A 26136-nucleotide genomic window follows, 5' to 3' on the forward strand; every position below is an offset into this window, starting at 1 on the left:
CTGACTTCATTACCTCCATGCACACATGGAAGGAGGCTGCAGGCATGAATACGAAGTTGTACAAGGAGGTTGAGGGAGTTCACAACGCTGCTGCTTTTGTCCCTGTGAGGACAATTACCCTACTGAAGGACATGGTTGCTGGCACACACTAGGCTCGCTCGGTCAGAAAAGGCTGGAGCCCTTCCATGGACTCTTTGCTTTTGAATCTCAGCTCTCTGTGTTCGGAGTAACTAATTACACTGATTTTTGGAAGGAGATTTTACTAATCTGCGAGACCTAGGGTAAGTTTTTCCAAAAAATCCCAAGGAATATAAAAGCACTACTTCTTGCCTTCTAGCAGAGTGTAGGTGTCTGCACTGCTCTAAAGCACCACTACATATCAGAAAATGCTCACCAAACTGTGCTTTTACATCCTTGGTAAACAGCCAGCAAAAAAACAGAGGAGACACAAAGTAGGATCCTGGCCTCTGTGTCAGTGCAGGAGCAGCCCTAGGGACAGAAACCAGCTTCTCACTGCCTCCAGACAGTGCCAACCATCCAGTTGCTACAGTCGGCAAAAATAAAAACAAATTTTCGAAACACGATTTATGTTTTGGCCTGACACGAGCATTGGAAACACTCCTGTTGCAGACTCTGTAGCCATGAAATATTTCTTCACTGAAAAGCTTCCTCAGTCATAGGAAAAATTTCTTCACTGGAAGAGTTGTCAAGCGCTGGAATAGGCAGCCCAGGGAGGTGGTGGATACCATCCCTGGAAGTGTTAAAAAAGCATGTAGATGTGGTGCTCAGGACTGTGGTTTAGGGGCTGACCTGTCTGTCAGGTTAATGGTTGGACTTGATGATCCCAGAGGTCTTTTCCAACAGTAATGATTCTGTAATATTAATTAAAAATATTCATCCTCAAATTACAGCAGATCGGAAAAGTTAACAGCTGCTGGAAACGGATACTCCTGTGCAGGATTCAGCATTGGCTTCCTCAGAGATGGCTTTCAGAGAGCAATGGGAATTTACACCACATGAACCCCTGCCCCTGAGCGCCCACTCTTCACGTGTCAAAGCACAAAAAACATCTTTCGCATTAAAGGCAGAGCTGGAACAACAAAGTCAGACTCTTCATTAATGAAAAGACAAATTATCAAGAGATTAATACAGTTACAATAGAAACACTATTTCTGATCCATTAAGGCATTTTGGAGGTCTACTTGAATCAGTCTTAGAAACAAAATAGGGAAGCAGCAATAACATTCAAATTAGACTTTACTAAATGAAAGCTTTTGGTAAGTAGAGCAATTAGTTCAATATTTTTAAACTGTTAGTAAGGATTGGGGCTCATTTTTTTTTAGAACAGTGACAGCATAAAGGCATTTATAGGCATAAAATGGAGGAGGAAAAATTTTTAATTGCATCAGATACAAAAACATCCTTCTATACCCACAAATATTCAGGTAAAGAAAATGTGTTGTGTCAAGAAAAAATAACTTCTTTGGTTATATTGCTCATCAATTTTGTATATTTCTTAGATCAGCAAGTCTTTTAAATCCTTTTACAGTCTTTCAAAAAATCACCTTGCACTGAGGGCAGTTATTTCTGTTAGATAAATGTGTGTAGATAATTGGTTGCATTGCGGTTGATGGATGAAGGTGTAGAGGGGTGATGCCATTAGGCAGTACTTCTCCAGGGTTGCCCAGTCAAGGTCATAAAGAGCCCCCAATAATTCTTTATTGGCATTGGAAAAAGGAGAGTCATAACCCTCCTGACCCTTAAAGCAGAGTGTTTCTCATTTCTGCTCTTTCTCATGTTGCTGCCTTGTCGCAGGCTGCAAGGCTATGAGAGAGCACCAGCAGTTCAGAAACTTTTCTTCACCATGACACTTGTGCCCAGCCCTTCTTGCTCAGATCCAACAGTGCATGTGTGCTTGAAGCTGGGTATGGAGCTGCTACACTTGAACATCTCAGCTCTTCCTCGTGCAGTCTTTTCCCCTCCCGACACCACACACCATCCTGGAGCCAGTATCCCATTCTTAGATGGTGGCCACTGGGATTAGCTTCACAGCCACTCCTACTTGATGTGTTCCCAGTAACAAGTGAGGGGATTGACCCAGCAGCCACACAGACCCTCCTGCCCCTGCCATTATCAGATCCACACTGTGGCTTGATTAATTACCTGTGGTTGTGCCCTTGGGCTCAGTGGAGGTCCATCTGTTGGAGCAGCAGTCTCTGGGAGGAGGGGGGCTGGTTCTCTCCTTTCTGGATGTCTTCCTCTGTCTGTGCCTTGCAGGATGTCTCTTCTTCAGGTCTCTCTCCTTATCTTTGCAGCAATTCCACCCCTCAGACTGTGATGGTGCTCCTTCAGTTTTACCCCTCATGGCAGTGGGTTTGTTTTAGACATAGTTGGCTGAAGCTTTAGCAATGTGTTAATAGGAATGTGAAGCTGACATTTTCTAGAAACAAACTCAGGAACCACATCATCTATTTTCAGTGTCTAAACTGAAAAAGAATGTAATATGTAAGCATACAGTATCGACTGCCGCAAGCTATTTCAAATATTTTTATCTTTACATTTTAATATTAAAAGCTCTTGGTCATAAAATCACAAAAAATGTTTATTATCTTTTAAAACAATAGCATTTTCTGCATTCTTAGGAGATGATTTTTGTGACGACCTGCACTCAAGCCCTGAGATATTCAATCCAACATGTTATAAATGCATATTCAGATAGTTCTTAATAATGAAGCTAATCAGCATGTTGTTCTTTCTCCAAAGGATTAAATTTTTCCTTTGTCACATCTGACTTTTAAAAACATCAGTCTCAGCACTAGATAGACTGCATTAACAGAAAAGATGAAATCACTTCATGACAAATACACAGTGTACTGTTATATGCTATTATTTCAAAGTCTAACTGCAAAATTCAGCTTTTACAAGCAGGATGCTAGCCAAAGTGCTTAGTTACCAAATGTGTTTGCATTTGTGTTTACAAACTGAACACATCCCTCCCTTCTTTTAATTAAAAAAAAAAAAAAGTTGTATTTTATTAAGCTAATCCTGCACTTGCTCGCCAAAGGTTGAACAGGAATGTCCCTTCCAGTCAATCACCAAAATTAGCAGTTCTCCCCATCATCCCTTTGCCACACCCTGGGTCAGTGGAGATATCTCCACCCCACTCAGCAAGGAGCCATCTCCTCCTGACAAAAACATGATGTATGATAGAGAAATCAGCTGGGCTTTGGCAACTGCATATTTCTGGGCACTAGAAAAGCTCCCATGCTTTTGCTGTAAAGGGGGGGGTGATAATTCTTCCTTATCTGACCAGATTATTGTGAAATTACTCTATTTATGTTTGTAAGAAAGTCTGATAGTCTGTGCAGTCTGGAGGAGAAGAGACTGACAAAAACCAGGGATGTAGCTCTGCAGGGGATGCTGGGAACTGCCTGGGAAGAGGGATGAATTGGTCTAGCAGAAAGGACATACCAATGGGATGCAAAGCTTCAGGAGAAAGTCAACATTCATAGGTTAACTTTTCTGAGAGCTGATGGAAAACTAACAAAAAGACCCCTCCAACCCCTCACCGTTTGCCCTCCTCACCCCCCCCAACCAACCAACAAACAAACCAAAACCAAACAAAACCACAGAGCCAAACAAAAACCACAACCAAAAAAACCCCAAAATCCCCAAACCCCCACAGCTTGTTCATCGTGTTACCACAGGAGACACCAGCCAGGAGTGACAGACTGACTGATTGGACTGGCCAACACTGTAAGATCACATTTTCCAAGGAGGTTATGCTGGAAAACAAAAGTGCACACCGGGAACAGTCAGCTGGGATTGTCTGTACTGACACAGAGCCTTTGGAGAAAAACCACCAGTGTGACATGGCCCTAGGACCTCTTTGGCATGTGACAAACATAAATGGGCAGGAAAAGGGCTCTTTCCTTCAGAGAGGCCTTTCTAGGCTCCTCTGTCCCTGAAGGAGAAAGAACACAGTATAGCTTTGGTGGAAAGCATGTAAACAGATGTAATATCAAATACTCATTTAGCCAAGCACTGAATTTTCCCTGGCACGCATTGCTACACAGTTGCAAAATTTCTTATGAGTCTGTAGGGGAGATTCCTATACTGCATGATCAGGGACAGAATTCCCACCCACTTCCGCAGGGCTGGAGTTTTACCCAGTCTCTAATTCCTCCATGCCTTATTCTGTCTGGAAGGGGAAGTTTACACTAATCTTTCGTATCTTGGGCTGATTTCTACATACACTCAGTTACACCAAGCCACGGCTTGGCTCTGCACCATCCTTCAGGTGCAGCTCCCCAGATTTATGCCCTTAGAAAGAACAGCAACCAGAGCTGAAGGAACATCCTATTGCTCTCAATAAAAGCACTCCTGTGACCTTCGGATTTTTCAGTTTTGTTATTCCAAGTAAGTCACTTTAATTTTGTATTGCTTGACCTGTATTTTAAAGTACTTTGTCCCCTTTGGGATGTGAAGAAAATGAAAAGTTATCATAAGCTAGAGGACTTATAAAAGAAGAAGTGCTTGCATTATCTGAGTAAATATGCAGAAATCAAGTCCATTGCAGGGTTCTTGCCTCACAGAAATCTCACCCCGATGTGCAATAGATAACAAGGTTGCCTGCCAGACATTTATTCTTCTTTATCCTCACCATGCACGGAAAACATCAGGGGCTAAAGCACAGTGATAAGGTAAGGATAAAAGTGACAGCTCAAACATCTGTAGCCAAAAACTGGCAAGAGTCCCCATGACTGCCCATATCAGTGCAGTCTGGTGGCAGTCCTGTGGCACCAGATCCCTCCTCTGCTGCCCAGCACAGGGAGCTGAATGAGCTAGAGAAGAGCCCTGCTGGATGCAGGTTCTACAGGGGGCAGCCCATGGGACTGCTGGATCTCATCCCACTGCTGGGGAGTCAGGAAGGAGTGCCCCGTTCCCACGGGTGCTGGCCTGGGTGCCACTAAGGCTGGCCAACAGGGAAAAGCAGCAGTAAAGCTGCTGCAGCATCCCAGAGGGAAGGAGGAGTTCCCCCTCCATCCCAAAGTGCCCTATGCTCACAGTGAGGCACCCAGCCCCTTCCAAGTGCTGACACCAGCAAAGCCATCTGCTGCTGGGGGCCTGATCCAGGTGTCCCCACCACTGCTGCACAGCATGTTCCCAATGGAGCTGCATGATCCCCCTGCCTGTGGGAGCCATCACCCTGCACCCCTGCTCAGAACCCACCTGGCTCCAGGCCAATCTCCTTGGGATGCCAAGGCCACCAGCTCTGATACTACCTCAGAGATGTGCCTGAGAGGGCTCTGCACTGGCCACCAAAGGTGCTCAGCAGACTTGACAAGGGCAGGAGGTCCAGAATGAATGCATTTTTAGTATGTTGTCCTTAGGAGTAGAAAAAACACCACACAAAGAGAGAATTTGTGTGAAAATTGAACAGACACATGCAATGCTTTGCAAAGGAGGCCTGACTTTAGGATTAAATCATTTTAATAAGCCACAATAGTAGTGTCTGCCAAAATACTTGCCGTGTTAAGTCTCTCTCTATCAAAGGACTGAGCAGTGAAACCTGCATGCTGTATGGCAACCATAATTACCTTCTATAAAATCACATTTACCTCCATACTTTACTTATAAATGGTCATCTGACCAGTTCAATTAAGCTGCACTTAATTGATGTCTATTGCTTTTGCTTGTCAGTGTTACTCTAAGACACCAGCCACTCTAATACACCAGGTGTGAAGAGCACTGAAAGCCTGAAACCACAAAAAAGGGTGAAGATTTGTTTTTTACAAAATGAAGCAAAATGAAAAGTATTCTAGACATAGGTTTGAAAGTTTTTTGACACAGATACAAAATTTACTCTCAGGCAGTGTTTTAAATACAAAAAATTATACAGAAGGACTGCATATCTAACAGAATAAAATGCAAGCACAAAAATTTGTATTACTATAAAAAAAGGGTAAGCACAAGCAAGCACAGTCTGTAAGGCATGGGAAAGATTAATCAGTCAGTTGAGAAGCTTATAGTTAAAAGTTCACAAGAATAGAAATTAAAAAGGCAAGTAGTTGTAAAGAAAAAAAAAATTTTCTACCATGTATAGAAGGTAGGACTAAAAAGTGTGGCTGATGTGCAAAATAGAGAAGGTTGAAATGAGGGATAATCTAGACAAGTCCTACAACATGAGTCTTACTGAAGATGCTGATCTTGAACATGGGAACAAAGATGCAAGAAGTTGACACTAGCTGGAGAGAGCAGGTTCCCAAAACTAGGATGTAAGTAAATTTGAAAGAAGATGATGCATGAAATGTCAATGGCACAGACATTACTTCCCCCATAACCCTGGAGAACCTACAACTGGAAAAGGGTGAAGCCATAGTAACTAAGGGCGCTGTGACAAGAAGAAAAAGCAATGAAACCTAAAGTGTATTTATTTAGTAGGGCTAACATTTTGGGGTACAGGACAACTGCTTTCTGGAAGAAGAAAATTCAAAAGCCCTGTTCTTTTTGACCTTGAGTAAAACATTTCCCACTGCATTTTTTGTGGGGATAGCTGCAAGTGACAGTGGACTAAAAGCAGAGAACAGACTGTGTTGGAAAGGATTGGTGAAGTTCATCCAGTGGAAAGTACTGATCTCATAGCAACACTTTCAGAAATGACCTGAATGACCTCTCACAGTTTTTCATGTGTTAATGAAATTTTTGCTAGTGCAACATAGAAAGGAACTGCCAAGAAGGAACTGCAAGGGCTGCAATGTCATTTGGGAAAAAACTGGATGACCTTGAAGTCTGGAACAGTAGAAATTAAATTAAAAGTACAAAGTCATATACTTAATGTCTAGTAGGAAGGATCTCTGCTATATCCCAGGAGTTTGTTTGTGTGAGATGATGGAGGAGACAGACTGAAGTGTATTATTTAGGGTGATGTCAAGCCAAAAATGTGGTGCATCCATAAGAACAGCAGATGTGATCACAAGATGAAACAGATATTTCTAATACAAGGACTCGTGAATCAGTGGGATTACACAAAGTTCTTGTGACACCTAATTTGTACTGCTCTGCACAATTTTTTTGTAAGGAATAAATTATATTGGAGTAGTGCTAAGCAAGGTTACTGGGGGGATCAAGTGACAAGAGAAGTTATTCTACACAAGAAGAACAGAAAAATAAGGCTGAAAGTGTGCAATTGGTCTCTAAAGCCGTATCAGTTAAAACGCACCTGGGATGGAATATACCTTTTTTAAAAAGAAAGGTAAACTCCACAAAAACCCAAGTCAATTAAAACAGTCCTCAAGTGACAGGATTTCCTGCAGACAGGTCTGAAAAAGGGTTTGGGACAGGGAGAGAGGAGAGGAGAGGAGAGGAGAGGAGAGGAGAGGAGAGGAGAGGAGAGGAGAGGAGAGGAGAGGAGAGGAGAGGAGAGGAGAGGAGAGGAGAGGAGAGGAGAGGAGAGGAGAGGAGAGGAGAGGAGAGGAGAGGAGAGGAGAGGAGAGGAGAGGAGAGGAGAGGAGAGGAGAGGAGAGGAGAGGAGAGGAGAGGAGAGGAGAGGAGAGGAGAGGAGAGGAGAGGAGAGGAGAGGAGAGGAGAGGAGAGGAGAGGAGAGGAGAGGAGAGGAGAGGAGAGGAGAGGAGAGGAGAGGAGAGGAGAGGAGAGGAGAGGAGAGGAGAGGAGAGGAGAGGAGAGGAGAGGAGAGGAGAGGAGAGGAGAGGAGAGGAGAGGAGAGGAGAGGAGAGGAGAGGAGAGGAGAGGAGAGGAGAGGAGAGGAGAGGAGAGGAGGTTAAGATGCAGTAGGAAAAAAAAGTTACCTCTGAACTGCAGCTGTTACTTCACTGTAGAGGTCACTGGGTTCCAACCCCACCCAAGGCAGCTGTGCTCAAGCTTTTCAAACCAAGCCCAAAGCTTGTGACTGTTTTTGGCTAAAGGAGAGAACAGAAGACTGCTTGAAAGGAATTCTTGGAAGGAACAGGGAGGGTGGAAGAAGAAAGCTGCACATGATGTGCTGGTCAGGGACTGCACATGATGTGCTGGTCAGGGAGCATGTAAAGGGGCACCCACCAGAGGTGGAATAATGCAGATCCAGAAATGGCTGGAAATACCTGAAAATCAAATGGATAAATCAGGGGTAGCCAATATGCAGCAAATGGGCATGCAACAAGTGTGCCTGACACAAATGGCACAGGCAGCCCTGAATATCTCTTCAAAGGCTTTTTTTTTTTTTAATAGAAACGAAATTTACGACTCATCTGGGATTTATTTCAATGCTATTTTATTTTGTAAGGAAATGCTCTACATTTCACCTAATCATTTGCAAATGGATGGAAAAGGTAGGATGTGTTTAGGAATCTCCAATACATGTTTTACAAACAAACCTGTGACTCACCTCCATCTTTCCTCTGCTCTGGGTGAGTCACCAGCAGACATAAAAGACAAGGAAGGAAGCACTGGGGTTAATGAAAAACAGCCTGCTTGCAGACTTGATACTTATGTTAACAATCAAAGAAAACAGAAGATACAGTATTCTTTCCAAAGCAAAAGCACTCCATTTGTTCAGAGCAAGCCAAAACCAAAACAGGAATAATCTATTCCCCACGGTGTTGCAGAGGAAGAAAAATATAGAATGAATACAGTATGCATACGAAAAGTCCTGAAATTTCTGTACCACTGTCAGTCATAGAAGGAGCTGTAAGTGTGGATAAGGGAAGCAACTCCCAGCCCATGGTTAGTCTTTGAGTGGTTATCCATGTGCACAATCCGTGGTCACTGGGTGGCCTTGCAGATTTTCTCAACATCCAGCAGTGATGGTGAGTGTCCAGCAGAGTGGATGTTCATTGGATACTGCTCTCAGCATCCCCATTTGAGCTGCCCTTTTAATTTAATAGGGTCCTTCAGAGGTGTGTCCTTTCTAGTTTGCCCACATCTTCTCACCCTGGAATGGTGGGCATACTGGGAAACATGGAAACTGGAAAAAGGAGACCCTGCAGAGGAAAAGGCAATGAAGCCTGACTACCCAACAAGAGTTATTGCATCCCGTGGCCCTTATTCTCTCTCATTATTGTATGTAAATCAGTATTGTATCCTTTCCCCTGTACTTCTCTTCAGAAGCCTTTTCAGCAGCATAAAGAATTGCTCTTCCCAAACAGGCCTGCCCTGGGAATGTATGCCAGTGTAAGGATGGCAGGTGCTGCTGATGCTGTTGTTGGCACAGCTGGACCCTGCTCCCCACGTGGAGCACTGGGCTGCCTTGGTGGCACTCTTCTGGCATGGTCAGCACTGCCTGCCTAAAACTACTGCTGCATGGTGTGCTCCTTCCTCGGAATTCCCAAAAGTGGCTGTGCTGGCAGAGCTCCTCTGTGCAGAAACCTGAGCTTAACATCTCATCCTGTTACATTCTCTACACCAGTCAGAACAGGATTTCATGCAGCAGGAATAGGTCCAATATCCTGGGGCATCTCTTTCCAAATCAATCTACAGATCCTGCCTGTAAACAATATCTTGTGTGTCTATAGCAAGACAAAGAACTCAATCAATCAATCAATCAACCAATCAATGTACCTATCTCAATCAGCATCTCCCATCCTTTATCAGCTGCTCAAATGATCAAATAATCCCCTGCAGTCAGGTCATTAAAGGGCAGTCTCTACTTCAAGCCTACACTGGACTCACACCTCTGGATCTACCACCACTGTTGTGCTTCCATCACATCTGGCCAAGTGTGACTCTTTATTACACACATTCTGTCAGAAAGCATTGCTGCTAACTAGAAAGGAGGCTCCTGCAGATGAAAGACAGGAATTCAGCTGCCAAAGGAATCATGCCTAGAGAAATTTCCCCAGAAAGTCTATTTCTTAGCCCACATGTCATATTATTTGAAAACTTGAATTTATATAATTTTCTGAAATGGAAAAAAAGTCCTTTCCTAAATGACAAGTTACTTCAGGGCCAAGCAGAGAGTTAACTTTCTGTGGTGCAAGTTACTTCTCCTCCTAATAGATACTGGCTTTGCACCCAGTATCTATTTTACTTACTGACCTACTAAAAGGTCTTTATTGTCTGTTAGAAAGACCCTCAGCTTGTTGAAATTATATTTCATCATAGCTGCCAGTAAATTCCTCTTGCCTTCCCTCGGCATTCAGTCAAATAAGTAAATGTGTGAATAAAAACCTTTTTCTTCTTAACAAGAAATCTTATAAACAATAGAAAAACAAATTACATTTTAACAAGTACCAGATAAATAAAACTAAATCTTAAAAAACTGTACCTCTGTAGGAAATATTATGAGCTGTTTACCCTGAAAAACAATTGAGAGCATTGACTTGTGTTTCACTAGGCTAACAGTATGGAAATAAGTTGCAGCAGTGGAAACTGCAATGTGCATCAGGCTTGTTCAAGCATAACCCACCCTAGAGATGAACACAGAAATTCAGACTGTGAGCATCTCTGCCCATTCTGCTCTGTGTCTGCCCATAGGACAGAGCATCTTCTCTCCGGTGAGCAAAGCTTTTACGTAAGATGAAGCCACAAAGCCTTTAGATAGTGACTAGTTCTCTTTTCTTTCACACTACGACCAAGCCACACCATGGTAGGTGATGCTATTTGGACTTGGTGATTCTCCAATCTCTAAGTCCCTTTTCTGAGGGAATATAAGGCTTAGAAACAATATAGGCAAACCTTCCTCTGCAGGATGGCTGCAACCATGGCGGCATGACAAATGTTTTTCCTCATCTTCCCTCTCACACCAACTTCCAGTCCAATATGCTCAGGCATCCTGGGATGAAGAAGAACTGGTGCCAGCCACTGATGTGGGAATGGGAGCAAGGCCACCCCTGCAGAGGAGCTCTGTACAGGTGGCACCATCACAGTGGCAGGGAGAGGGACCAGGAGAGGATACACTTATGATGACTGGGGTCCACCAAGTCATTTCCATAATATGAAACACCTCTAGAAGAAACACCTGAGCAGGTGCTTGGAGACATGGTACAGTTCACCACCTGACATCCCTCCACTAAGAGCCCAGCAGCTCTGTGGTGCTGATAGAGAAGTGCTGACCTTCATCTGCTGAAAGACTGGCACTTTTTTTTTGTCTCTGAAGCAGCACCAATTCAGAGTGATCAAAAGCACTGACAGACAAAGCCTGCGTGTCCTTTTACAGGGTCGTGTTGATATTTTTGATGTCACACTGATACATCAATATCTGACTGGAGATTTCTCATCTAGTCCTATTGATATTATAAATGTTCTGCAACAGGACAAAGTTCATCACTTTTGTCTCAAAAACACAAAAGCAGACATAAATACATAGCAGAGAAGGGATCCACCCTGAAATCTGTTTCCTTTATAAGTGCTAAAAATATTTGAGTAGGTCTTGATGCAGTTCCACTGAGTTAAGTCATTATATGCTATTGGCTTTGATGTAATACATTTACTATTATCTACTGACATGCTTTATGATAGTTTCAGACCATGATTGACATAAACCACTACAAAACCTCATATCTGAACTCAGATCAAAAGAGATTATGTACTAGCTCAGACAGATGCTTTTTTATTCAGTTCTCTCAGAAATGCCTGGAATTTCTATGGCAAGCCTTCTTGGGACTTTCTGCAGATAGCTGGTCATGCACTGAGCAGTCTGCAGATTTACAAAGGTTGCTGCAGAACTTATGAGAGCTGGAAGGAAACTCATTTTCCATAGCTCAGGCCACATTTTTCTCCTGGAGAGCCCTGCATTCCATGGGTTTCACTGTCTGAGTTTAATATATATGACATTCAAGTTTCTAAATGTGTTCTCTGTGAGATTTTTTTTTTTTTTTTTTGCTACCACAAAACTTTAAAGCAGGCATCATGATAGGAAAAACACTGGAAGAGAAGTGTTAGATGATAGAAGGGTGAAGTAACAGCATCATCATTTCCCAAAGGCTGATGCACTCAGAGAAGTCTGCACAAGATGGCCATTCATTTAGAAAGGAGAGATAATAGGAGATAACTGGCAATTTTTTGTTTTTTGCTGGAGCCTGAAAGCCCCAACCCCTAGTGACCACCACCTACCCCTGGTTTCAAGGCTTCTCAAGGTGTGGCACTCCTTCTGACACAAGAAACACCCTCTCTGTCAAGAGAGCAGCCATGGAGTTTCTGAGCATATTGACAATCTTCACATTTTCTGACAATACCAACAGTCCCAGGAGGAGTTTCCTGCGAGCACCAGCAGCAAGTGCCCTATTTCATAAGACTGGAACACAAAGTTATTTAGACCAAAATTGGATCTTGACACACATTCCCCTCTACATACCAGAAGATCTGGGGCTGAGCACAGGGCTCTGCAGTGACTTGCTTGACTTGTGCTCCGCAGTCTCTATGGTTGCTTGTAAAAACCTATTGCTACCTGCTTATTGGTGGTTACTGCATGTGTTGGTGAGATCTGGCAGCAAGAAATTGCTAAATGCACAATGACAGTGCAAGACAGAGTCGTGTTTCCTGTGCAGTGCATGCCACTAAGTTGATGCCACCCTTGGGGACGGGGACCTTGCTATGGCAATTTTGTGTGCAAAGCTTTATAGTCTTGCCCTGTTGTGCCTCTGCACAGCCTCGCTGGGAGGTCCAGGAGCAGCAGGAGAGCCATTCTTCTCCCTCCTCCTCCTCCTTCATACCTTGGTCACCTTGGCCCCCTCAGCCAGCTGAAGGCAAACTCAGAATCCTGGGAAGGTCCTCGTGCTCCTCACTGTTTTCACAAGCACCCTTAAGTCACTGGCCACGTCAGCGAAGCAGGAAGGAGAAGCCCAGCTGTGGGAAGGGTGACTAGAACTGGGCAAGTACTCAGCTATCTCAGCAAACACGCAAAGCCTGACCCCCTTCCAAACACTGCCAGCTTCCAGATGGAGGAGTGACCATTCCAGGCTATCCTGTGCCCAGCCCTGCCAGCATGGAGGGGAGAGCTGTGAGCTGGGGAAATAAGGTGTCCCAGGGCTTGGATTTGGTTGTGATCCATCCCCTGCCTTGGATGCAGGCAAGGGCACTGAAATAGGCAGAAGAGCAGTTCTGCCTAAAACACATTTCTTTACAGACAGCAGTGGAGAACAGTCCAGAAACATGATGTCATCCTTTTTATCATCCGTAAATCTCCTGCTTTCTGTACTCCTAGCCAACTCTACAACGTGGATCAAAGTTTTAGAGAAGGAATAGGAGCCCATTTGTTATTTCTTATTAAATACCCTGTTGATTTGCTACAAAGGGATCTCAAACAGTGTTTTTCCAAATCTATAAATCCTGTAAAATTTAGCATAGGGATTAGGATATAGTTTCAGTGCAACTCCATTACATAGGCTGTAAGAGAAATAATGTTACCCTGAAGGGATGGCACTTGCAAGTTTTGAGAAGCCAGTCCCATAGAATATCCCCTTTGTTTCATATAAATACCCTCACTAAAGTCTTCAGCCTTTAGCTCTGATGAAACCATCAGACAGAGAAGGGTCCCTTTTATCCAGATAAATATCATGGGGGAGGAGGTGTCACCCTGAATTTTAGGACTGGTTTCATGTATATGCAGCACTGTAGAGCAGATTGAAATACAATTCAGAAGACATGCAGGAGGACAAAGATAAGATATGTCCCCCAATAAGTATATCTTTATATATGTTTTATCTAAGATATTGCTGTCAGTATCTAAGTATTTAAATCTCATTGTATTATGAGTAGTATTATAGTATTTAAATAGTATAGTATTAGTATTTAAATCTCATAGGACATGGCAAAAATCCATGTTTAGCCAAGGTGAAAGAGCAATTGATCACTACACAAAAAAGGAACACTCAAGAACCTGTTGATCTCTTTTGCAATATATTGCCTCAGTTTGATTGGCATGTTAAAGAAAACATTTAACTTGTAAGGTGAGTGCAAAAATGTTGATGAGCTGAGAACCCTCAAACACTCCAAAGCAAATGTGACAAGCCCTGTCAGCAGTCCTAGCATAATACATCCAGCCCAAAGGGACTCTCCTAGGGAGAGGAAGATGCTTGTCTGAGGCAGAGGCTGAACCTATAGCCTCCAGCAATTCCTAAATTATCTTTGTATAGAAAAACTACTGTGGGGGTCCAATGTAAGTGCCCTGATCCCACCTCTCTCCCTGTGGTACCTCATATGTGTGACTTTTGCCCATGTACAGAGAGTTTGCTAAAAGCAGTTTGCAGGGCAGTTGTAGCTGTGGGTGTGATGTGAAGTTGATGTCTGTCAAGTGTGGGGCAGGAGGAACAAGTGTTCTGCTGCCCTTTCCAGACTGGAGCCTGATCCCTACTGCTGCTCTTGTGGACTGGGCTCACCCCACCACATTTACACCTGCACTCACCAAATAAAGAATAAATTCAGGTTTACTATTCTTTTTCCCAATAAGTGTGAACTCAGCCACACAGAAAGGTGCAGAAGGACCTGAGCCTCAAGGTATGTTTCAGAAACCCTTAAAGAACTGCTCATACTTATAAAACTAATACCCTTAAGGGACTGCCAAAGTTATGGTTACCAACAACATAAATGGCAGATGCATAAGAGAAATGTGACTTTGCAGCAGGACTGGCTGCCAGAACTAACTCCTGCAAGTGTTTTCTGACTCAATGAGTAGCCTCACCCTTGCCTGTCACTGTTGCCAGGCACAGCACATAACCAGCTTTCCATCCTGCAAAATCAGCAGAGTGACAGGAGCACAGATGAGGCAAACATTGGAAAGAACAGGTGTGCTGTTTGGCTCTTGCTGGGTTACACACATCCATCCTCAGCTGGACTGTCCTATACAAAACCACGCTTGCCTTTGAGCCGGGAGACCTGTACCTTGGTAAGAACTGGCATCAGTATGTGTGGGATATTAGCCAAATCACATTCCCCTCCTCACTTCAGTTGAGCTTAGTGGTCTTCCCTTCATTCAGGGAACAGATATCTTTGATTCCTGTCATGTTTAAAACCAGCAGGTAAATCTATAGTGTTTATCCAGTCTTTGCAGGAAAGGCATTTAGGTATTTTTTCTTGAAGAGCTGTGCAGAACATTTTTCAATACAACAAAGGCAAAGATCATCCTCCAGTTCCCCACATGATCTCACATCAGTTCTGCCTATTGAACATTACAACCAGGCTTTTCTTTAAAAAGCAGCATACCATGGACAACTCAGTCCTCAACAGGATGTGTGTATCAATATTTATTTTCCTGCAGAAAGGATGGAACAGGAGATACCCGTGTTGTTGTGTGAAAAGGACAATTCCATCTCCCTGCTGCAGGGAAAACACCTAAGACTTAACCCACCAGCATCCCATGCCTGATGTATCCTGCCAGCACACAGTCCTTCCCAATACATGTGATGTCATTTTAAAGGGAGATTGCTTTGTGGAGGAAGAGCTACAACACTGTGCCACCATGGACAGTCAACGAATCTGGTCAGAGCTCAGTGAGCAGGATACAAAGGTGCTGTCTTGTGGGGGTGTGGAGTGGGAGATGCCTGTCCTTGTGTCCTGCAGGCATTAGCTGGTTATGCTGGATTAAATGCAGCACCCATGTAAGAGAAGGGCCCAAGCATGTGTTGGATGCATGTGCTGACACTGCAGAGTTTGGTTACAGCACCCTCTCCCCCTACACCTCAGCCCTTATCTCACCTAGCCTCGGTGGCTATCCAGAGCCATGTTCTCAGTAAGCAAGTGGTATCCAAAATCTGCATCACAGAAGCTGCAACTGTTTAGGCTGTTACTTGTTGGTATTTCTTAAACAGTGTATCTGGCTATTCTCACAGCTTGTGAGGCTGGAGCTGTTCTGTTTTTTACTTAGGATGTTTACAGGAACATCAAACGTACTTTTTGAGAAGTATAGATTATTCCTATTTATTTATATCGAGGAAGTGCCTAGAAATTCTAGGCATGGATCAGTGCACAGCTTGGTAGGGTTTTATTCAAACATAGAACAAAGGGATTCTCCACCCCACTTTGCCTGTGACCAAAACAAAAGACAAAAACAGAGCAGGCACACATGGACCAAAAGGAAGTAACATCTGTGTATGACAAGTGTTTACTGTACAACTTGCTGGGTTTGATTGATTAAAGACTGTGAATGTAATTTTGAATGAAACACCAGAATTAAACATAAGAACGGTTGTTCTGGGTCAATATAGGCTGCTGAGTCCCCTCCTCACCATTGTGCATGATCTCCTTGCTTTTCCAGCTCCAGGGCTCATACCTTTGCTGGACTTCTCTGTGCCAATGGCTGTTCATGCAAGAATGACAGCATGTTCCCATCCACCTTCCTTGCCTAGAACTCCATGTTCAGAAGGACTACATTGTGACTTAGACCCCAGTCCCAGAGGGAGTTCAGATCCACACACAACTCCCAGCTTGGGAATTTTCTCTGACCTGAGTGACTGCAACAAAGCCCAGGTTTGACCAGTGTACTTTATATAAGCTATACAACATAGTCAGGTGATGGAGGCTTAAAATACTCTCAGGGGAATGCAGAGCTGTTACTGATTTATACAGCTGCTCTGAAGAAAAATCCCTCCTTCCTTCCCTCCTTCCTTCCTTCCTTCCTTCCTTCCTTCCTTCCTTCCTTCCTTCCTTCCTTCCTTCCTTCCTTCCTTCCTTCCTTCCTTCCTTCCTTCCTTCCTTCCTTCTTTCCTTCCTTCCTTCCCTTTGCTCAGTGAAACATCTTGCACCCATCTTTTGGCTCATTCACTTTAAGGAGAATATTCAAACGTAGTAGAAGAAATGCAATTTCTGTAACACTGCTTCACTTCCAGAAAGATACTCATGAAAACAAGATGCAGGTGTGTATTTCTGCCTGTGCCTACACATCAGCTGCTCTTTCAAAGATGAATCCAACTGTTGTTCTCAGTTTTCCATTACTATTTCTTGCCTTCCCAATGGGTTTAAAAAGTTAAAGAGCTTCTTCAAAATGATGATAGTGTTCCCTTTTCTTGAATAACAGGAAAATCTGATACTCATAGTAATGATTTATTTGAAAAATCTTTCCACTCACCTACAGTTATGAGTAATACTTAAACATACTGTAAGATCATCAGTCTGAGACATCTGAGCAAAAATTCGTCTTTCTCTGATATTTTACAATGCAGCTGAGGCTAATGGGATTTAATCAAGACATTTCTACAAAGAGAGCAGTGTTAAAGGAGAGTGTAAGAGCACTTTACAGGTGCAAAATGTCTGTCACCTGGTCACTCTCTCAGCAGATGCAGGTGGGTGGCTCCAGGGATGGAAATGCTTGTGAATATGGCCCTCTCACCTCCTGAGAGTCAGAAAAAAGAAGGGGTCCATTGCCTTCCTCTCAGGCATTTTGCTTGTAGTTGTTAATTTCCTTTCTTTTCCTGCAAGTTATTGAAATAACACATTTAATCTGGAGTCAGGAGGGGTATTTCCTGCCAAACTGTGTAGACTTCGTTTGATTCTGCTTCACCGGGTGAGAAACCAGACTTCCTTTTTCACGCTACTTCAACCCAAAGCCAGATAATTTTTTCCCTTCATCTGGCTTGACATAGCCTCACGAAGAACAAAAGGCACAGCCATGCCTCACACCACCAACAGTTCAAGAGCAAGGGCCGAGGCAGGAGATGAGCACAACCCTCTTGATTCCTTCTGTCTTTGAAGAAGTCACAAGAGTGGACAAAGTCTGTCCTGGTCCCCAAATTTATGGCAAGGGCTGTTGTTCCAAATACTGCTTGCCTTGGGCTTGTCTCATCCTTTATTCCATGATGAACCTTTGTGTGGTGTCTGACATCTCAAGCACCTGGGATGAGACAATGACTTGAAAGACCATCTCTTTTCAGATATGCCAGAGACCAAAGCAAAACTGGCATACTGACTGAAATAAAGAGGTTCTTTATAGTAGTTACTGAGTTTCTTCCATCTGAGTAGCTGCCCTCCATCCTTTCTGAACCTTGGCATTTAACCCCATCACCAGGTGTTTCTCCCCTACAAGTGAAACACATCCATCCACAAACATACAAGGATGTTTCTCTGGTGCACTGATGAGGAAGATACATCTCACACAAATACCCAGCAGCATTACTTGCTGCTCAGCAGGTGCTTGTGTCCCAGTCCCCTCAGGAGCTCCAGCCACCCCAGTCTGCAAGCAGAGCAGCCTCCACAATGAGCAGGAGGGACCACAGTGGCAGCATCCTCCTGCCAAGCCTGTTCCGTGTTCCAATGAGCTTGTGGGTGCCTCTGCCCTGGCACAGGTACCCTGGTGTGGGCAGAAAGCAGAGTAACTTCCCCCCAGTGGTAAAACAGCAGCTTCCTCTCTTGTGCTGCACATCTGGAAGCATCACTACAGCCACATCAGCCAGCAGTGCAATCTCCTCCAGGCTGCTCAGGAGCAACACAGCCATGCAGCCTGTGCTTAAGTGCAGGCACCTCATACAGGGCAAAGGCAACTTCTATGGCAGTAGCCAATCTTTTCTCTGTAGGGGAAATCTCCCCAAAATGCCTGTGTCGGGGTCTGAGAGCTTGGAATTTTGGTAGAGGGTGCGTAATTGATACTGAAGGGGAACAGTCAGTGAATTGAATGCTTGTGGCTAGAAGGGCAGATGGTTTGGCTGAGGCAACCCCCAGTAATTATAGAGATCGCTGTAATTAGGAGGTTAATGCTGTCCCAGGAGCCTGGAAAAGGAGCTGTCTTCCTGCAGGGATCAACAAGGAATTTCTCCCACCATTCCTCACCATGTAGCATTGCTTTGTCCAGAGGATGCCCTGACAGACATCCCAGCCTCTGGCCTAGGAATCTGGTGCTAGCAGGGTAGCACAGCAAACGACCAGTGCTGAGCTCCAGCCCTCAAAGGGAACACCACAAACTTGAGACCACCATGGAAATGAGCCATGGAAAACCTTTGTCTCACACCAGAAACCACAGCCATGCCATTACAGAGCATCATCTTTTCCAGCAGTGACCACCCCAGCACCCTGCTGTGGCTGCCCACATGGATCAGCATTGCTTGGCTTGTGGTACATCAGTGCTCCAGTGCTCTTTGCAAGGTCACTCTGGTTTACCCAAACAGCAATTCCAAACATCTCCTTTCCTTCTCTTCCCCTGGCCTTGCATCAAGGCAGCATTTAGGGAAAGTGGAGCTGAGGCAGGAGATGTTTGTCCTACAGCTGCAGAGGTAAGTGACAGGCTCAGGCAACAAAGCTAGACCTGAAGACAAAGGTCTTGTTCGTGGCTCTCCAGCTTGCCAAGACCTGTTTTTGGGGTGGGAGAGGACAGTGAGGAGGATGGCATGAGTTATCTTCAGGACTTCCTAGTCAGGTGCAGAGCTGTAAGCATGGGCAGATAGGCTTGACTACACAGAATCATATATGTATATGTGATTGTATCTGCATGTACCTAACTCCAGCCAGGTGTGCATAGAAGAGATCTCTGTACATGGCAAACCCATCAGTGAGCAGTCCTAGTGCTGGAGCACGCTGACCTTGGCTCAGATCACATCATCTATAAAGAAGTAGAACATTATTTTTCCAACCTGCAGGCTGGGTTTTCCTCCTTCAGTTGAAGAATACTGAAATACTCAGAGGTCCCAGGTGAAGGGTAAATATGCCAATTCCATTAACTTCCTTAATCATTGTCACAGCATCACCATGAAAACACATTTGTCCAGAGGTGAATTTTTCCCTAATGGAACAAACAGAAGTATCTGTAAGAAGTATAGTGCCCCTTCCTCCTCCCACAGAAAACTACATGAGAGACCAGCAAGGACAGGAATCTAATGAATCCAAAAGAACCCAGTAACAAAAGCAAAGGTCTCTCTGCAGTGGCCTGGACCCAGCCAAAACTTTCCAGCTGTTCAGTTTACCTTCAGCAAGCACAAACCTGGCAGGTCAAAACAGAGAAACACCTTGGGAGTTGTTGCTTTGAGTTCAGGACTTCCCTTCCTCATGCCCCACATTCCTTGGGAGCACACCAACAGAGCTTTTGCTTTTTCCTGCAAGCCGCCATCAGGCTACATGGACAGGAGATGACAGCCAGCTCTCTGAATTAAAATGACAGGCACAGGCTTCCAACCATGCTCCTAAATGCCCTGTTTTCAGTGCAATTACTTCAATTCTTCTTATTAAATTATCTGTTCACTGCAGCTAATCAAACAGGAGAATGTTTTCTCTGTGAGTCAGGGAAGAGTTTGGTTTTGGTAACAATGAAAGATAATAAACCCACATTTTCCTTTTGGTAATTCAAGATGATACAGCCCAGTGAATTATTTTGCCTGCTTGACAGTTACAGTCTTCAACTGGGACTCTTAAAAAAAGATGGGGACAAAATTCCCCTCAGAAAACATCATCAATGGATTTGATGATCAATCTCACACCAAGAGATTGCTGCCATATAAGTCTCTGAACAGGGAAAAATATTAAGCTGAAGTTGCTGAGAACCAGTGGACCCACTGTGAGATTTTACCAGAAAAGACCTGAGGGATAGATGCAGGTGGATGTAGAGAACCTGCTTCAGGAGTAGCAGATGTACCAAAAAGGTGCTTATTAAATGAAAATGAATTGCAAGGTGGTGGAAAAGACAACACACACAGTCTGCAAGGGGAAGCAGGTGGAAGAGGCCAATAACAGGATTTCAAAGTATCCATGTCAGGATTTCATTATATTAATGTTTCTGAATTCCTATTTCAGCCACTGAGCATAGTTGTAAAATGTCAGTCAGCAGATGCTCTAGGTCAAAAAAATACATCTCATTCCAACACTTTGGCAGCAAGTTACAAACAAGTTTGTTGTGTCAATGACACGCATTCATGTTCAAATGTTTTATTGCATCTAAAGTTCACTTTTCACCCTCAAACAGGGATTAGAGTGTGAGCACTTTTAAACCTCTAGAATAAAACCTTTTCCTAAAAAACATTCCTAAGCCTATTGCCTGACTGAACTTTCAGCTAAGCCTCAGCCAACCCAATAAAAGAAGTTATTGGCCAGTGACTAATGATTAATAGTTTGCTGTTGATCGGAAATGTTTCAGGCAAAGGAGGTCCCATGGATGATCTTGCAAAAAGAAAGCCCAAGAAGTCCAGTTGCTGAAGCATTCACACCCCCACACCACTGTCTCCAGAGAGGACATCTCCTCTGCAGAAGTGCCACATTTTCAGCACTAGAGCTAAGAAACTTCTTAGGCTTTTCTAAGTCTCTAATGTTTTGAAGCAACAGGAATAATTGTTCTTGGCAAGCATTCTGTCCAAAATGTGCAGATAGTTTCTATACAGTAAAAATGAAAGACAAAATTGCACTGTGCAAGAGGAAAACTTATAAAACAGATCTTCCTGAGAGGAGCCAAGCTAAATGAGCCTAGCAGTCTTCAGGTCTTCAGGAACCTGCTCTGCTTCAGCTCCTGTTGCCCAAACCACAGGGCAGCGCTGGGCTTGGCAAAACCCTGAATGCTCACACTGTTTACCTGGGGATCCTAAGAGTCTGCACTCCCTCCAGGCGCACTTGAAAGCCAGCACCATCATCTTTTCTGTGGCAGGGCCAGAGGCTGCCCCCATCACACAGCTTTGCTTGTAGAGCAGCACTTCTATATATCTCCAGGCTCGTCATCTTTGTTTGTTTCTAAAATCTCTCATGTCCTTTGTCTGAACAATTTCTTCCCTTCCCTATCATCCTTAGGGGTCTTCAGAAAAAAATATATTTTCAAGCTTGTCCTCCTTCCTACTTCTCCAGTGAGTCTACACTTCTCTCTTTCTTTTTTCACACGCCTCCTGCCCACTGTGCCTGTGACTGGATGAGCTCAAACACTGTCCAGGTCTTAGCTGCTCCATCAAAAAACTTCATTATGCACGATCCTTTGTCTGGCTGCTAGCAAGCTTATGTCATCCTGTTCTTTTTCCTGGGTGGCACATGTAAAATCTGCCAAGGTGCATCTTCTTCCATGAACCAGCTAAAACTGCAAGTTTTTCTTCATTTTCTCATGCAACCAGAACCAATTTCTCTCAAACAAGGCTTACATTTATCCTAAGTATTCAAAGCAGAGCTTTTTAAAGAGTTTAACATAACACAGTGAAGAATGTGAGGTCACATCAAAAAAGTGTGACCAGCGGGGCAAGGCAGGGGATCCTCCACCTGTGCTCTGCTCTCGTGAGACCCCACCTGCAGTTCTCTGGGGTTCCCACCTCAGGAAGGAGATGGATCTATAAGAATGAGTCCAGAGGAGGGCCATAGAGATGATTAGAGGGCTGGACCACCTCTCCTTTGTAGATAGATTTGGGATTGTTCATTCTGGAGGAGAGAAGGCTCTAGGGTGACTCTTGAGCAGCCTTCCCACACCTGAAGGGGCCTACAGGAGAGTTGGAGAGGGACTTTTTACAAGGGTGTGTAGTGACAGGACAAGGGGGAATAGCTTTAAACTGAAAACAGGCAGGTTTACATCAGGTATTGGCAACAAGCTCTTTCCTTGGAGGCTGGTGAGGAGCTGGATTAGGTAGCCCAGTGGAGTTGCAGATGCCCTATTCCTTTAAGTCTAGGGGAGGTCAGGCTGGGACTTTGAACAACCTGGACTAGTGGAAGGGGCCCCTGCCCATGGCAGGGGGATTGGAGCTAGATGATCCTTAAGGTTCCTTCCCACCCAAACCATTCTATGAAATTCCATGGCCAGATGTTTCCACTGTTGTAAGGAGGGTGGAGGATTGCTTCTGCACAGCTGCAGCTCCATTGGGGCCTGACCCACCTGCTGCTGCACTTGGTGTCAGCAGTCATTGCTGAGTTAATCTGAACCATCTGGCTGCTGCCATCCTCTAACACCCACACATTTTCTGCATATTTTCCTGTCATTGCAGTGCTGTGTTCCAGTGTCTTTGAGAAAACATCTGCCCTGAGGATCCCCCATTTATAATATCTTTAAAATATGTCACCATCTGCTCACTCTTAAAATCTCTTCCTTTATCCCACCACAAGTACCTGGCCCCTCAGTGACCTACCATTTCATAGCAAGGTGCTTGAGCAGGAACATTAATTTCTTTGCTTCACAACATGCAATACTCTGTCAGGTTTTGATCCACTGGTTTGTTCAGTGCATAGCAGAGAAACACTTCTGCTTTAGCAAATGCCTCTTCTCTTGACTGTTGTAGGCTCCTCTGCTCCTTGGCACTGGTGCAATGTCAGAAGGAAGACCTCCACCCCATCTCCCCCTGAAGCAGCCTTAATCCAGGCAGAAATTCCTTTGGTTCTTGCATCGTAACAAACCATTTTTTCTACCCAAAACCTTTCTGTACCATACACCAGCCATGACCACTCTGGAATCTTCACTGCTTGCTCTTCCCCTTGTCACCTTGTTTCCCCTCCACCATGTATGTGCCACAATCTTTTGCTGCTCCCTCTAACAGCCCACCATGTGCTGTCTCCATTTACTTTACCTATCTTCAGGGTCATTTTTCTCAAGCAGTAAAAGCCAAAATGCACTGCACGTCATGCCCTTTGGACATCACAGAGTGGCTGATTCTTTACACACCCCTGTGGAATGAACAGAATAGTTCTTCAATTCCCTATTCTGAAGAGAAAAAAAATATGAAAATTGATTGTGAGGGCCCAAAAGCTGTTTTCTTGTGCCCAATGGGCATGGTTCCCCATGTAACTGTTATTTGACAGCTAGTTCCTGATAAGAAGAGTTACTATCTGCTTTAAGATGAAAAAATTATCCCCAGGTCTTCTCCACAGCTCATCTTTTATCTGAAATTTTCTCATGTTTCACAAAGAAAGCCACCAGAATGTTCACAACTGCTAGGCAAACTGTTAGTGTTTTAGTTCCAGACTATCACTATAAAGAAACACAACCTCTTTTTCCAAAGATTTGAGAGGCATGAAAATCTGTCTTGCTAATCTGTCTTGAAACAGAGAACAAGAAGTAAACCTCCCTTTGCATCTGTCAAAACACATACTTTAAAAAGTCCTAAATGATTTGGTTTGCATGCAAATACAGGAAGATTAGAAAAACAGACTTTGATTTCCTCAAGTGAGTTTAAATACTAAAGGCAATTGACTTAGCTAACTTGAAAATGTGAAGTATGGAAAGGATAAAACAGATCTGTAAGAACATGTCCTGGGCAAAAAACAGGGAGGAAGGACTGCCCAAAGGGAAGGATGTCATTGACACCAGCAAAAGTGTGACAAACTGGACTTCATACCGTTAGCTTGCAAACGGGGAGAGATCCCTGGGCTGGAGTCCTATGAGGATGAAGGACACCCCCAGACTCTGCTGGGACAAGAGCTGACATGCAGAGAAGAGTCCCCTTGGCTCCCCAAAAGGGTCAGCTCTGGCAGCTGTGGCTACACAGCCCCTTTGGCAACCCCCAGCAGAGCCTGGAGCTAATTTGTGGCAGGTGTTGTCTTTCTGCATCTGAGGGCTGAGCCTTAGCCCAGCAATCCAGCTGGTCCTGGTTAACCAAAACATTACAGAATTCTAGAGATAAACTCCAGCATCTTAGAGACCTAGAGGATGTCACTGCTGCCACTGGACATTATTTGTGTTTGTTTGAATGCAGCACGCTACAGCATTATCTGTGTTACTGTGAGGATCTGAAGCTGGAATCTTTGAGATGAAAAGAAGAAATTGGTTGATTCTTCCTTTCCTTTTTTTTTTTTTTTTTCCTTTCCCATTTGCTTTTAATTTATTAAAATACTTTGAATTTTCCTGGAGATTCACCAGGAATAACTCTCAAGGGACTAATACTCATCATTTTCTGGATCCAATTAAATCTAACATCCACTGCCCTCATCACTAACATATGTTCAACAGAGCTAAATATTTCATCTTATTGTAAATTGCATATAATTTGGCTTCTTTGTTTTTCTTTTGTGGGCAGTGATAGCTGTTTTCTGCTCTGAATTTGTCATCAATAAACCAGAACTCATCCAGAAAGAGCAGTTAATGGCTTGTGTAAAGTAATCTATCAGAAAAGCTTCCCAAAGAATGCTTGTAATGGACATTACAGAGAGTTACAACCATTTCTAAAATGGGGGAAATGTTGCAGTTCCTGCCACTGTTCATTGCACAGCTTGGCTTCTAAAAACACTGGCAAACAGAAATATGACACTGTCAACTTTTGCAATTGTATCAATACTAAACTTTTTTATGAAGTCCCCACTCCTGAAAGCATATGGATTAGATGAAAACCTAAACTTTCATTTGTTATAAACACACTGTCTTTCTAAGCCACATGGTTAGAGAAGCTTGGTAAAACATGGGTGTCATTTCATCTGGAAATACTCTCTGTAACTTAGACACCTCACACAAGCAGGTCACCTACTCCACTACTCCATGAAAGAGGCTGGTACCTCCACAGATTATCCTGCTGGTATCTCCACAGATTTTCCTGCCCACTCTACTCACTGAGACCTCAAAGTGAGCCTGAGCTCAAGGAGGAGGAAAAAACTCCTCCCTTGTGTTCACACGTGTCCTGCATCGAGCCCCCAGCCACTTGATTCAGCCCCCAACAACTTGATTTCAAAGGAAATCCAGCAGTGGAAACAAGAAACAGATCCATGTGGCTGTGTGGCCCCACCATCACCAGCATTCTCTCTCCATACTGTGGTCTTGCCTGAATCCTCAGATGCTGGATTTTGCCTGAGCCACAGGAACCATCAGCTGCCCTGGCAGAAAGCTGTAAGAAAACAGAGGTGGTGGAGCTGTGAGCCAAACAGGTCCCATGGCTGCCAAATAATATAGAAGAAAAGAACCACAGATTGTGACTTGGGAGATTTTTCTTAATATTAGGAAAATTCTTTTCCTCTGGTGGCACTGCAGTGCTGGAGCAAGTCCCAGGTACAGGGTGTGCTTCCCTTCCCTGGGGATTTCCCAAGGACTAATCCAGTCTGGTGTCAGCACAGAGTAGGGCTGAACTAGGGGAGAGAACATGATCTTCAGGGTTTCTCTCCTGACTGGGTCAGGAGATTTCATGATATCCTCACCCTGAAGGAAGCAGATTTCCTGTCAGTGATTATGTCAGCCCTCCCTAGACAGAACTTCTGACACACTCCTCAGGTGCTGCTGGGAGTCAGCAGACAGCTTGTTCTGAAAGGCATGAGTTGTGCCCCATGTGCTGGAAGGTGCTCTCTTTTCATTTTTAATTCTCCTCTCTTCCCTTCCCCTCTCCTCTCCTCATTTTATAGCCCCAGAAGGCTTATTTGAGA

This window comes from Haemorhous mexicanus, chromosome 3, assembly GCF_027477595.1.
Source record: "Haemorhous mexicanus isolate bHaeMex1 chromosome 3, bHaeMex1.pri, whole genome shotgun sequence".
NCBI lineage: Eukaryota > Metazoa > Chordata > Aves > Passeriformes > Fringillidae > Haemorhous > Haemorhous mexicanus.